This window comes from Ahaetulla prasina, chromosome 2, assembly GCF_028640845.1.
Source record: "Ahaetulla prasina isolate Xishuangbanna chromosome 2, ASM2864084v1, whole genome shotgun sequence".
NCBI classification, from domain to species: Eukaryota; Metazoa; Chordata; class Lepidosauria; order Squamata; family Colubridae; genus Ahaetulla; species Ahaetulla prasina.
In genome coordinates, this window is record NC_080540.1 from 289,236,170 (window position 1) to 289,248,409 (window position 12,240).

A 12,240-nucleotide genomic window follows, 5' to 3' on the forward strand; every position below is an offset into this window, starting at 1 on the left:
TTGGGTACAGAGAGGGTGGCCCGCTGCGCCGGGCGAACGGTTCAAAGAATTTGTTAAAAAACGAGATGAGCTCTCGGCTCAAGGGGGGTGCCTGTTATGGGGTGATCGTGTAATAATTCCTGATAAGCTAAGGGGAAAGGTATTGGACCTCCTCCACGAGGGTCACCCAGGGATCGTAAGGATGAAGGGGTTAGCTAGAAGCTATGTATGGTGGCCACTCATGGACGCAGAGATTGCTGAGAGGGTAGGGAAATGCCAAGCTTGCCAAGAGTCCAGACCTCTACCCCCAACGGCCCCAGTCAGAGAATGGGAAAAGCCCCAAGGGCCCTGGTCAAGAATCCACATTGATTTTGCTGGCCCTTTCCACGCCAAACATTCCTAGTGGTTGTGGATGCATTTTCTAAATGGTTGAGATCATAATCATGAAATCCACTACGGCAAGCAGTAATCGCAACCTCGCCACCTATTCGCAACTCACGGGTTGCGGACACTCTGGTGTCCGACAATGGGCCCCAATTCACGGCAGCCAGTTTGAAGAATACCTGGCAGAGGAAGGCATCCGACATGCCTCTCTGCGCCTTTCCACCCTCGTCGAATGGCCTTGCAGAGCGTTCCGTCCGGAGCGCTAAGGAGGCATTGTCCAGGATCAAGCCAGGTGACTGGCAAACAAAATAGACTTTTCCTAGCCGTCCAGCACAGAACCCCAAGCACGCCACCGGAAAAGCCCAGCCGAATTGCTAATGGGACGGAAACTCCGGTGCCCACTTGACGCTTGAACCCCATTACACACCGAGGGTTACAAGGGGAACTAGAAAAGACAAGGAAATGAGCATAGGCGACCGGGTGTGGGCCCGAAACTATGGGGACGGCCCTAGTTGGTTCGCAGGACAAATAATAAAGATAACCGCCCAAAATCGTGCGTGGTAGAGCTACCAGACAACCGAGTGTGGGCGCCACATAGATCAGTTAAGAAAGCGAATAACTGACCAAACCGAACCAAAGGAAACAGATCATGACCAATACCAATTTGAATCCACAGCTGACAATGACCGGGAGGCGCAAGACTTAGCTGAGGTCCCAGAGTTCCAGCGACGCCATCAGGTCCCCGAGGAAGCAGCAGGAAAGTTCAAAATTAATCAAGGCGGATGGCCAAGAAAAAGTCGGCCAATAATCCGAGCCCGTTGGCCCAGAGAAAGAGCTGGGAGGAAAACAGCCCCTCCGACCAGCTCAAAACACCACCAGAACTGAACCGCAGGTCAGAAAGAACTAGGAGACGCCCAGGTTATTTGCGTGACTACGTCGAAAAATAACATGTAAATAAATATGTAAATAGAGGTAAAGTGTTTTCTGGGAGGGGAGGAGTGTTATGTATTAATGTTTGTACCTTTAAATATTTGAGCGGGAAATCAGCACGTTGCTGATTGGTCGAAGCCTCCAGCAGAACTATATAAAAGGAGAGGTTTTTCCCCCAGCCTGTTGCTGGGTTCACCCTATATTAAAGAGCTGTTGTCACTACCCTGGTCTCCAGCCTCATTACTTCCCGAACTTAACACCTGGTATGACATCAACCAATATGGTTTGGAAATCCATTATTCATCTTTTCTACTACCTTCTTCTATTGGTACCTTATGATTATATTACTTGGTTGTTTGTATGTATAGTGTACATTGCTATAGTGTTATTGCTTAACATAGTGTAAGCCGCCCTGAGTCTTCGGAGAAGGGCAGGATATAAATGCAAATTAAAAAAAAAATAGTGAGAGCTTATGCACCAGAGACAAATTCCTTGTATGTCTAATCACACTTGGAATAAAGAATATTCTGTTCTGTTCTATTTTATTCTTCATTCAAATATTCTATTCTATTCTGTTCTGTTCTATTCTATTCTTCTTCATTCCAATATTCTATTCTATTTTATTCCTATTCTAGTCTCTTCTCGTCCCTTCCCTTCTGAAAATTAGAGTGTTTTACATTATTTGTTGGAGGTAATTACTTTATTGTTTACTTTACACAAAATTATTTTATTGTCATGACTTATTCCTTTATTGTTTTATGTCTTCTATCTAGAAACTGTGGAGGTGCAGTGGTTAGAATGCAGTACTGCAGGCAACTTCTGATGCCTGCCAGCTTTCTGCAATTTTTGCAACAGCTACTTTTGCTGACTGTTGGCTGCAGTTTGGCAGTTCAACTCTCACTAGGCTCAAGGTTGACTCAGTCTTCCATCCTTCTGAGGTGGGTAAAATGAGGACACAGATTGTTGGGGGCAATATGCTGACTCTGTAACCCGCTTAGAGCAGGGGTCTCCAACTTTGGTCCCTTTAAGACTTGTGGACTTCAACTCCCAGACTCCCTCAGCCGAACTCTGGGAGTTGAAGTCCACAAGTCTTAAAGGGACCAAGGTTGGAGACCCCTGGCTTAGAGAGACCTGTAAAGCACTGTGGTGCAGTATATAAATCTAAGTGCTATTGCTATTCTGTTACTTGTTTTTGTTCTGCATATTGGTAAATTCATAGGGTAGTGGGGAACTTTTTTAAAGCATTTTCATGGCCTTAAAGATCTCCAGAAGGTATGATGGTGGTTGGCAACAACAGAATAATACGGTTGAAAGGGACTTTGGAGCAGGGGTGAAATGTAAAATTTGTTACTATCGGTTCTTGGTGGGAGGTAATGTGACTGGGTGGAGGTGGGCAACTTTTTTTTTTTTTTTACTTTTAAAAGCATTTTTTCTACAACCTCTTCGGCTGAAGAGGTTGCAGCAAAAATGTTTTTAAAGGGTTCTGATGATCCCAGCCGGGTTGCCTGACCACCAGAACCCTTTAAAAGCTTTTTTTTCCCAGCCTCTTCAGCCGAAGAGCTTGTAGAAAAAATGCTTTGAAAAGGTTCTGACAATCCCAGCTGAGCTGCGCGATCATCAGAGGCTTTTTTTTTTACTTTTAAAAGCATTTTTTCAGCCGAAGAAAAATGCTTTTAAAAGTAAAAAAAAACCTCTGATGATCGCGCGGCTCAGCTGGGCATGTGAGGGGAAGGGGGGGGCAGGGATTTTTGCTACGGTTCTCCGAACCACCTGCCGCCACCGTTACCGGATCAGGTGATCCGGTCCGAACTGGGAGTATTTTACCCCTGCCTTGGAGGTTTTCTAGTCCAACATCTGCTCAGGCAGGAGACCCTATACCAGGGTTTCCCAACCAGGAATGCGAGACAATATTCCACGGGATGCGAAAACTTGGGTTTAGAAGATTCAAAATTACAGTCCATATAATTATTTATTTTTTTACGGGATGCAAGAATATATCAGAAGCATTCTAGGGGTGCAAGTTATATAGAAAAGGTTGGGAACCCCTGCCCTATACCATCCCAGAGAAACGGTCGCCCAATCTCTTCTTGAAAACCTCGGCTGATGGAACACCCACAACTTCTGGAGGCAAATTTTTCCATTGATCAATTGTTTTCGTTGTCAGGAAACTCCTTTGTTCCAGCTTGGATCTTGCTATGATGGGCTTCCATCCTTTACTTCTTGTCCTCACTGCTTTGGAGAATAGGTTGACCCCCCCTCTTCTCTGTGACAGTACAAGAGCCATTTTCATTTAGATATAACAAGGAGACCTTCATGTATCTATAGTAGCTCTTATTTCTGGAAAGAACGTCAAAGCTTTATCAGGAATGTAGAACCAAATCAGGATAGAGCCTAGAAACCACAAACATGTTGATGTATCAGATTTTTAATCTCACCTTTATTACTGTATAAGCAGGGGTGGACTGTTGGGGGTTCGCAGGGGTTCAGGAGAACCTCTAGCTAAGATTCTGTGCAGTTCGGAGAACCTCCAAATCCCACTCCTGGCTGGTCCTGCCCTGCCCTGCCCCACCCCGCCCACCGCTCCCAGGAGTCCCCACGTGGCCTGTTTTGGATGCAGGGCCAGAGGTGGGTTTCAGCAGGTTCTGACCAATTCTGGAGAACCGTTAGCGGAAATTTTGAGTAGTTCGGAGAACTGGTAGTAAAAATTCTGACTGGCCCCGCCCCCATCTATTCTCTGCTTCCCGAGTCCCAGCTGATCGGGAGGAAATGGGGATTTTGCAGTAACCTTCCCCTGGAGTAGGGTGGGAATGGAGTATCATATTTACAGTATCCTTCCCTTGCCATGCCCACCAAGCCACACCCACACAACTGGTAGTAAAAAAATATTTGAAACCCACCACTGTGCAGGGCATATGCAGAGGCTCAGGGAGGGTGACAAACAGGTCTACCGGAAGTTCAGGAAGGCTGGAAACAGGCCCATTTCCGGCCTCCAGAGGGCCTCCGGAGCCTGGGAAGGCCATTTTCTTCCTCCCAGAAGCTCGAGGAAAGCCTCTGGAGCCCGGGGAGTGTAGGAGGCTGACTAGGCCACGCCCACCATGGCCACACCCACCCAACAAACCGGGCAGAGAACCCCTTGCTAAATTTTTTGAAGCCCACCCCTGTGTATAAGTATCTCAAGATGGTGAACATCCCTAGTCCTCCTCCCTTCTCCTATTTTCTCCACAACCACCCTGTGAGGAGAGATAGGGTGAGAAAGAGTGAGTGACCCAAAGTTCACCATTTGTGCGAAGCCAGGATAGAACTACTTATGTAGGTTTGAGGGCTGTAGCACAAACTTGGTAGCACATTGAGAATAGCACTCATGAAGGCGGTTAAGAGTAACTCATTTCATTGTTAAATCTCCCCCCAAATGCAAAAAAAGGGAGGCAAGGAATAGAGGAAGAAACTATTAAGTCACTCCGTATCCCCCTTTTTTCCTGCTTAGATAAATATGCTTATATAAAAATGCTGCTAAAAAAAGATATTCAGCGAGATTGATAGCTCCCATTAAACTGTCTGCATTTTCTTAAGCTTTTAAGTAAGAATTAGAGAGAAAAACGAACAGTGCCAACCAGCTAAATCCTGATCAAAGAAGGCAGCCTGTCCCAAACAGGAAAACAAAAAGCTAAGAAAATAATATTCTTTATATTCTTGCCCTGCCAAAGGTTTACAGAACAAACTTTAAGTAGAGATATACTAAGACGGATAAGCTGGAATTTAAATAGCTAACAGTAACCTATAATCTTAAATATGTCTCTGAAAAGCAAAACTAAATGAACTTGACCTTTTAATAATTTGACAGAGGGCACAATTCAGAGGCCATTAAGCATGTTTAAATTCCACTGAAATTAATAGCAAAAGCTCAGCACTAAGCTCTCAATTTAAATGAGATTTAGACAATCACGTTATGATTTCCATGTAAGAAGAAGGCAGACCAAGAGGGAAATTTGGGCTCCATTATACTGGCACAACTGACCCTGCCACTTGAAAAAAAATTTTTTCAAGAAACTGACCATACCAGGGGTAGTCAACCTTTTTATACCTAGCGCCACTTTTGTATCTTTTTTTTTTAATTTGCATTTATATCCCGCCCTTCTCCGAAGACTCAGGGTGGCTTACACTATGTCAAGCAATAGTCTTCATCCATTTGTATATTATATACAAAGTCAACTTATTGCCCCCAACAATCTGGGTCCTCATTTTACCTACCTTATAAAGGATGGAAGGCTGAGTCAACCTTGGGCCTGGTGGGGCTTGAACCTGCAGTAATTGCAAGCAGCTGCTGTTAATAACAGACTGCATTAGTCTGTTGAGCCACCAGAGGCCCGTATCTCTGTTAGTGGTAAAATTTTCTAACCACCTACCAGTTCCACAGTAATGTGCCGTGTATCGTCATCTGCGCATGCCTCTTGCGCATTGTGGATTGAGTTGGGGGGGGCGCCAGCTACCAGCTCTGCTTGTCTGTTACAGCTGGGTGGTGTGGGGGGAGATGCATGAGCTATTCTGGGACGAGGCTCTTTTGTTTGCGGTCGCACTAGCGCGATTTAGTTTCACTTACGTAATGTGAACTAAACTTATGCGCAGGTTATACAAATAGTATATTTGCAGAAATTTAAATTGTCACGGGGAATTTTATGAAAACCTAATGAAAATGTTTTTAAATAATGCTATGAAATTTTTTAAAAAAACTAAATTAAATAAAAAAAAAAGGAAAGTGCTTCAGTATCAGACAAAATCCCTACCGCCCACTATGAAAGCTGGAACGCCCACTAGTGGGCGGTAGGGACCAGGTTGACTACCACTGGACCATACTATAAAAATCTGCTACCACCCAATAAAAACCATAGACCGATTTACTATTTACATCCTCAGTGGTTACAATTCCCACCAACTGCAGGAACAAGACTGAGGGATGCTGGGAATTGTAGTTCAGCAAGATCAAGGTTGCCAAGGGTACTTAATGATTTATTGATTACTTGTCATCAAGTTTGTTTTCAGCTCTTAGCAACCACATAGGTAGTTTTTCTCCAGCGATGGCATTGAAAAATTTCAGCAGCCAGTTTTGCTGCCATCGTCACTCCAGTTAAGTCCATCACCTTGTTGCTGGTCCTCCTCTTCTTCTGTTTCCTTCCATCTTTCCCGGCATTAGAACCTTTTCCAAGACAGTTGGGTCTTCTGGAAACGTGTCCAAAGTAGGATAATTTGAGCTTGCTCATCTGTACTTTGAGTGAGAACTTTGGAATGATTTATTCAATGATCCATTGGTTTGTTTTCTTAGCTGTCCACAGTATTCTGATCTTCTCCAGCATCAAAGTTCAAAAGCATCAATATCCTTCCTATCCTACTTCTTTCAAGATCCAGCTTTTGCATCCATCGAGCGTCACAGGGAATATCGCAGCATGCCTGATTTTGATCATCTCAGTGGTGGGCTGCAACCAATTTAACAATTGGTTCGGTGATCGCGTGCAAGCTTCGTGCACACACATGCCTTATGCGCTTGCGGGCAGCATTCAAAATACAGCAATTTGAAGCTCAGCTGCTTACCCGTCTAAGGCAGCCTCGCAAGTAGAACAGCGGAGGGGCGGAAATCAGCTGTGCTGCGCGAATCAGCTGAGCCAGAAAGAAGGAAATACAGGACAGGATAGGGTGGGGCTGGATGGGTGGGACCAGCTGATCATCGGAACTACTGGTTCACCTGAACTGGTCTGAACCGGCAGCAACCTACCACTGCAGCATCTGAATATCTTTTCTGGGCTAGCCTAGAACCTATTTCTTGAATTCTTGTTCCTTTACTTACAGACCCTAAAAGGCAGAAAGTATTTACCATTTTGATATTCTGTTAATTCTAAGGCTCTACTTGTTGTCATTAATTTGGATGTCTTTATATTTAATTTTAGTCCTATTTTTTCATGGTTTTTTTTACTTTTAAGACGACTTTCAAATCTTTTGCATTTTCAGTTATCAGCATACAGCAAATTATTGTTGGTTTCCTCCTGCAGTTTTAAAACCATGCTCATCTTCCATGCCTACTTAGTACTGCAAGACTTATATAGACCCTGAATTGATTGCCCGTTACTATGTAGGACATAAGGGAGGAAGCTAACTATCAGATTTCAAGAACACAAGCGAGGTCAGATGAGGAGACCCGAACTCATTGGTAGCCTCATACTGCAATGAACAAGGACATACATTCAATTCCGTAGTGCCTAAAATTATTGGCTGAGCAGGTACAAAAATAGCCAGGGAAATGATTGAAGCCTGGGAAAGAGGCCTCTTGTTAATCAATGCTGATTTATTGTTTGTGAGTGCTGATTTGTTGTTGCTGTTAGTTGCAAAGTCGTGTCCCACCCATCGCGACCCCATGGACAACGTTCCTCCAAGCCTTCCTGTCCTTTACCATCCTCTGGAGTCCAGTTAAGTTCACACTTACTGCTTTAGTTACTCCATCCAGCCACCTTGTTCTCGGTCGTCCCCTTCTTCTTTTGCCCTTAATCTTTCCCAGCATTAGGCTCTTCTCCAGTAAGTTCTTCCTTCTCATTAGGTGGCTGAGCCGGGAGCGTTTGCATGCACAGGGAGACTCCAGTGTGAAATGGCAGGAAGCGAAGGATGCCTTACGTGCAAATGTCGCGTGAAAGTAGATACAGAGCAGTTTCGTTCCTGCACTCTCTGGCTACCCTTTTCCCCCTCGTCCTCTCTGGACACCCAGGATAGCCTTGGCTGAGCCGGGAGTGTGCACATATGCAGGGAGACCCTCCTCAAGCAAGCACCAAAACTTGCACGGCACGCACGGGACAAGCAGCGGCTCGTTTACGAAGGGTCTCTCCGTGCATGCGCACACTCCCAGCTTAGCCACAGCCTGCCAAGGATTTACGAGAGGAGGTGGGGGAGGAAAGTGCAGGAGTGAAGATGCCTTGTACCTGCCTTCACACCACATTTATGCGTAAGGCAGCCTTCGCTTCCTGCCACTTCGGGCTGGAGTCCAAAAAAGAAATAAGAGGGGCGGGGCAAACCAGTGATGGGACAGGGAGCCACGGCAGAGGGCCCAAAGAACCACTTGTGGCTCTGGAGCTGCGGGTTGCCGACCCCTGTTCTAAAGAGCAGTCAGGGTTGATCTCCTCTAGGACCTACCGGTTTGATCGCCTTGCAGTCCAAAGGACTTGCAGGAGTCTTCTCCAGCACCAGAGTTCAAAGGCCAAACAGGAAAGTCAACATTACCTGAACCTCAATCACTGGATCCCTTCTACAAAGCAGCTCTGAAAAATAACAGCATCTGGCATGTAATAACTTTTTCCCTTAGAATTATTAGAGGCAGCAGAAATGTACAAACATCCAAGTAATTTAAATAGGGAGAAAAGTTGCCCCATCATCTTCATGGTTAACAATTGGCCATGGACATCCAGTTGCTTTACAGAATCCTTCCTTAAAGATGTGACCTTTGTTGTCAAGTTGTTTCAGACCTGCTCTGTGAACACCAGCCACAAAATGTCATTATGTCCTGTGGCATTCCCTCAAAGTAATTTCACCATGTCCATTCTGCTGCCAATATAAATTGAATCCATGAAGTCACCAGGAGTCAGGCTTGTCTTGAAGAGTTTACTTAATCCATGCAGTTAGAAACTATCACCAGCGAAGGATATTTGGGCGGATGAGTTAGAACCACCCTGTTCCTGATTTTATGGCAGGACAAAGAACATAAACTAATCTATTGTGGTGTGCTAGTAATACAGATAGCTGAAAAAAGTAGACTGACTTACTGTATTTTTCGGAGTATAAGATGCACTTTTTTCTCCCAAAAATGAGGGTGAAAATCTGGGTGCGTCTTATACTCCAAATGTAGCCCTGCCCAGCTTCTCAAATGGAGGTTTCAGAGGCTGAAAAAAAGCATCAGAAATGAAGCTTCAGAAAAGGAGCCTCCAAACAGAGCTTCAGAAAAGAAGCCCCCAAACAGAGCTTCAGAAAAGAAGCCTTCAAACAGAGCTTCAGAGGCTTTTTTTCTGAAGCTGTTTTGGAGGCTTTCAGAGGCAGAAAAAAGTTTTTTCTGAAACAAAATTTCAGAGGCAGGGAAAAAAAGCCAAAAAAAGCAAGGCACATTGCTCACAACCAAGGAACCTGTTGCTAAATTTCACCTCTGGGAACAGCTGATTGGGGGTATTCCAGGAGGCCAATCCACCTGCCAATCAGCTTTTTTCTTATTTTCCTCCCCAAAAACTAAGGTACTTATACCCCGAAAAATATGGTACCTGGGGCATTTTTTAAAAAAATGATTCCTCATATATTGAGATCTGGTGTGCATATCCAGGGGTACTATTTCCATTGATCATACCGCGTGCAGCAGTCAACAGCGTGCAGCATTTCAATGATTCTAGGTTTTCAGCATGCAGTTCAAGGTGTTGGTCATCACCTTTAAAGCGCTCCATGGCACAGGACCGGGTTACCTTCGGGACCCCCTACTGCCGCCTATAGCCTCCCATCGGCCTGTGCGCTCCCATAGGGAGGGCCTCCTCAGGGTGCCGTCAGTCAAACAATGTCGACTGGCGGCCCCCAGGGGGAGGGCCTTTTCTGTGGGGGCTCCAGCCCTATGGAATGAGTTGCCTCTGGGGCTGCGTCAACTCCCCGACTTCCGGTCTTTTAAATGCAAGCTCAAGACTTTCCTATTCCACCGTGCGGGGCTAGCTTGAGGAAATTTTAAGAGGGGTTTTAGGACTGTTTATTTTAGTGTTAATTTTAAATTTGGCCAGTTTATAATTAGTTTTTAGTATGTTTTTAAGCTTGTCAATGTACTGGTTGTTTTTTACTTGGCTGTTCACTGCCCTGAGTCCTTCGGGAGAAGGGCGGTATAAAAATCTAATTAAATAAATAAATAAATAAAATAAATAAATTAGAATACATAGAACAGAACAGGAATAGAATAGGAATAGGTGGAATAGTGAATCAATAGGCTAGAATAGTAAATAGAATCGAATTGAATCAATATAACTCATTAATTGAATCAAATAAATCGAATAAATAGAACAGAACAAGAATAGAATAGAATATTGAATCAAGAGGATAGAATAGTCAGTAGAATAGAATCAATTATCAAATCAAATAAATAGAATCAAATAGAATAGAACAGAACAGAATCCTTTACTGGTCAAATGTCAGGGTTCCAAGTAACACCAACGAAAGAACTCTGAGGCTCGAGTTTCCTCAAAGTTCCATTTTATTAGAGATGTCATATTGGCACATCTGGGAAAACCCAAATCTGAAAGTTTCCAGGTTTCCCCCACCCAAAGGAAAGTTCAAGTCCCTGCCCAACACCCACTTGTCCATCATCACATGGTCCAATCAAACCGCTGTCCCAACTGGAGATGCCTCCCAGTTTCAGCCTTCCAGGTGCAGGGCAAGATGGCCTTGACTCCTTGAGAAAGGAATGTTATTATGACTATATATCAGCCTGGCTCCACACCATTCCCCCTCCCAGTTTCCCACAGTAGTAAATGTGGCAGGCCTGAAGATCCAACAAAAAAGGTGGCTTCTAGGCCTGACACCAAGTATGATTGTACACCCAAGTAATTTGTTTCTGGTGCATAAACTCTCAGTGTACATGCAAAGCAACAGAATAATAATAATGATGATGATGATGATACCAATAAGAGAAGGTAGTAGAAAAAGATGAAAAGGATACAATAACAATTCAGCTCTACTACATGGGTACATCCATAGACATAAGACACTGCTGTGAGAATTAGGTGTTTAGCAGTGATGGAACGAGGGGGAAAACTGTCTGTGTCTAGTTGTTTTGGCACACAATGCCCTTTAGCCATGTCCCGAGAGGTTTGAAAAACCGTACAAGCTCTTACACCCCTCCAAAGGAATCCTTTATGCCAAGAGTGGGTGTCAGAAATTTTAGAAAGGGGTTCTTGCCAAGTTGCTGGTTGGGCGTGGCCAGGGTGGGCATAGCCTAGTTGGCCGCCTGCACCATGGCAGGGTGTGTGTGACGTTTTTGCCCTCCCTGTGCTCTGGAGGCTTTCCTTGAGCTTCCGAGACGGTGAAAACAGTCTCCCCAGGCTCTGGAAGCCCTCTGGAGGCTGGAAATGGGCCTGTTTCCGGCCTTCCCGAACTTCCAGTAGGTGTTGTATCTGCGCCCCCAAGCCGGCCCTCCTGCCAGAAAGTGACTTGGAGCCGGGCCTGCTGCCAGAAAGTCACTTGGAAAGTGAGGGGGAAGGGCCGTCAGGACTTACCTCGGGATCACCGGCTTCCCTGGCTCAGCTCCAGGAGCCAGAGGAAGAAATAACGAGGCCTCCATCCCCTGACTCTTCCCCCCCCGGGCCACGCCTTCTGACCCAACTGACGGCAATCAGGCTTGGTTGGATCCTAGGTTTTGTAGGCAGGAGAGGAGGGAACAACAGAAGCAGGGGTGGGGCAGGCCTAGGAAGTGCTGAGTCATGGAGCCATACCCCACAAGATATAAAAGGCAGCGAGAGCTGCTGTGTCTCTTTGTAACAGGCAAATCCACTGATTGACTAAGAGCTGAAGTTTGTTCTTGGGTGAGTCACCAGCGTCGTGGAAGATAATGGAAGCTTTTGGCAGACGCTGGCTATTCTGCTGCCAGAGCTGATAGTGCCGGCTAATTAAGGCATCACTCGGACGGAGGCGAAGGAAGACAGAACAGTAGGCCTGTTTTTCACCCTCCCCGAACCTCCGTGCACACCCTGCACTTACCTGCATCCAAAACAGGCTATGTGGGGACTCCTGGGAGGGGTGGGCGGGGCCAGCCAGGAGTGGGATTTGGAGGTTCTCTGAACTGCACAGAATTTTAGCTAGAGGTTCTCCTGAGCCCCTGCGAACCCCTAGCAGCCCATCCGTACTTTATGCTGAAAATCTATTTTGGGAAGAAATCTACACCAATGTTTTTTTCATGAACAG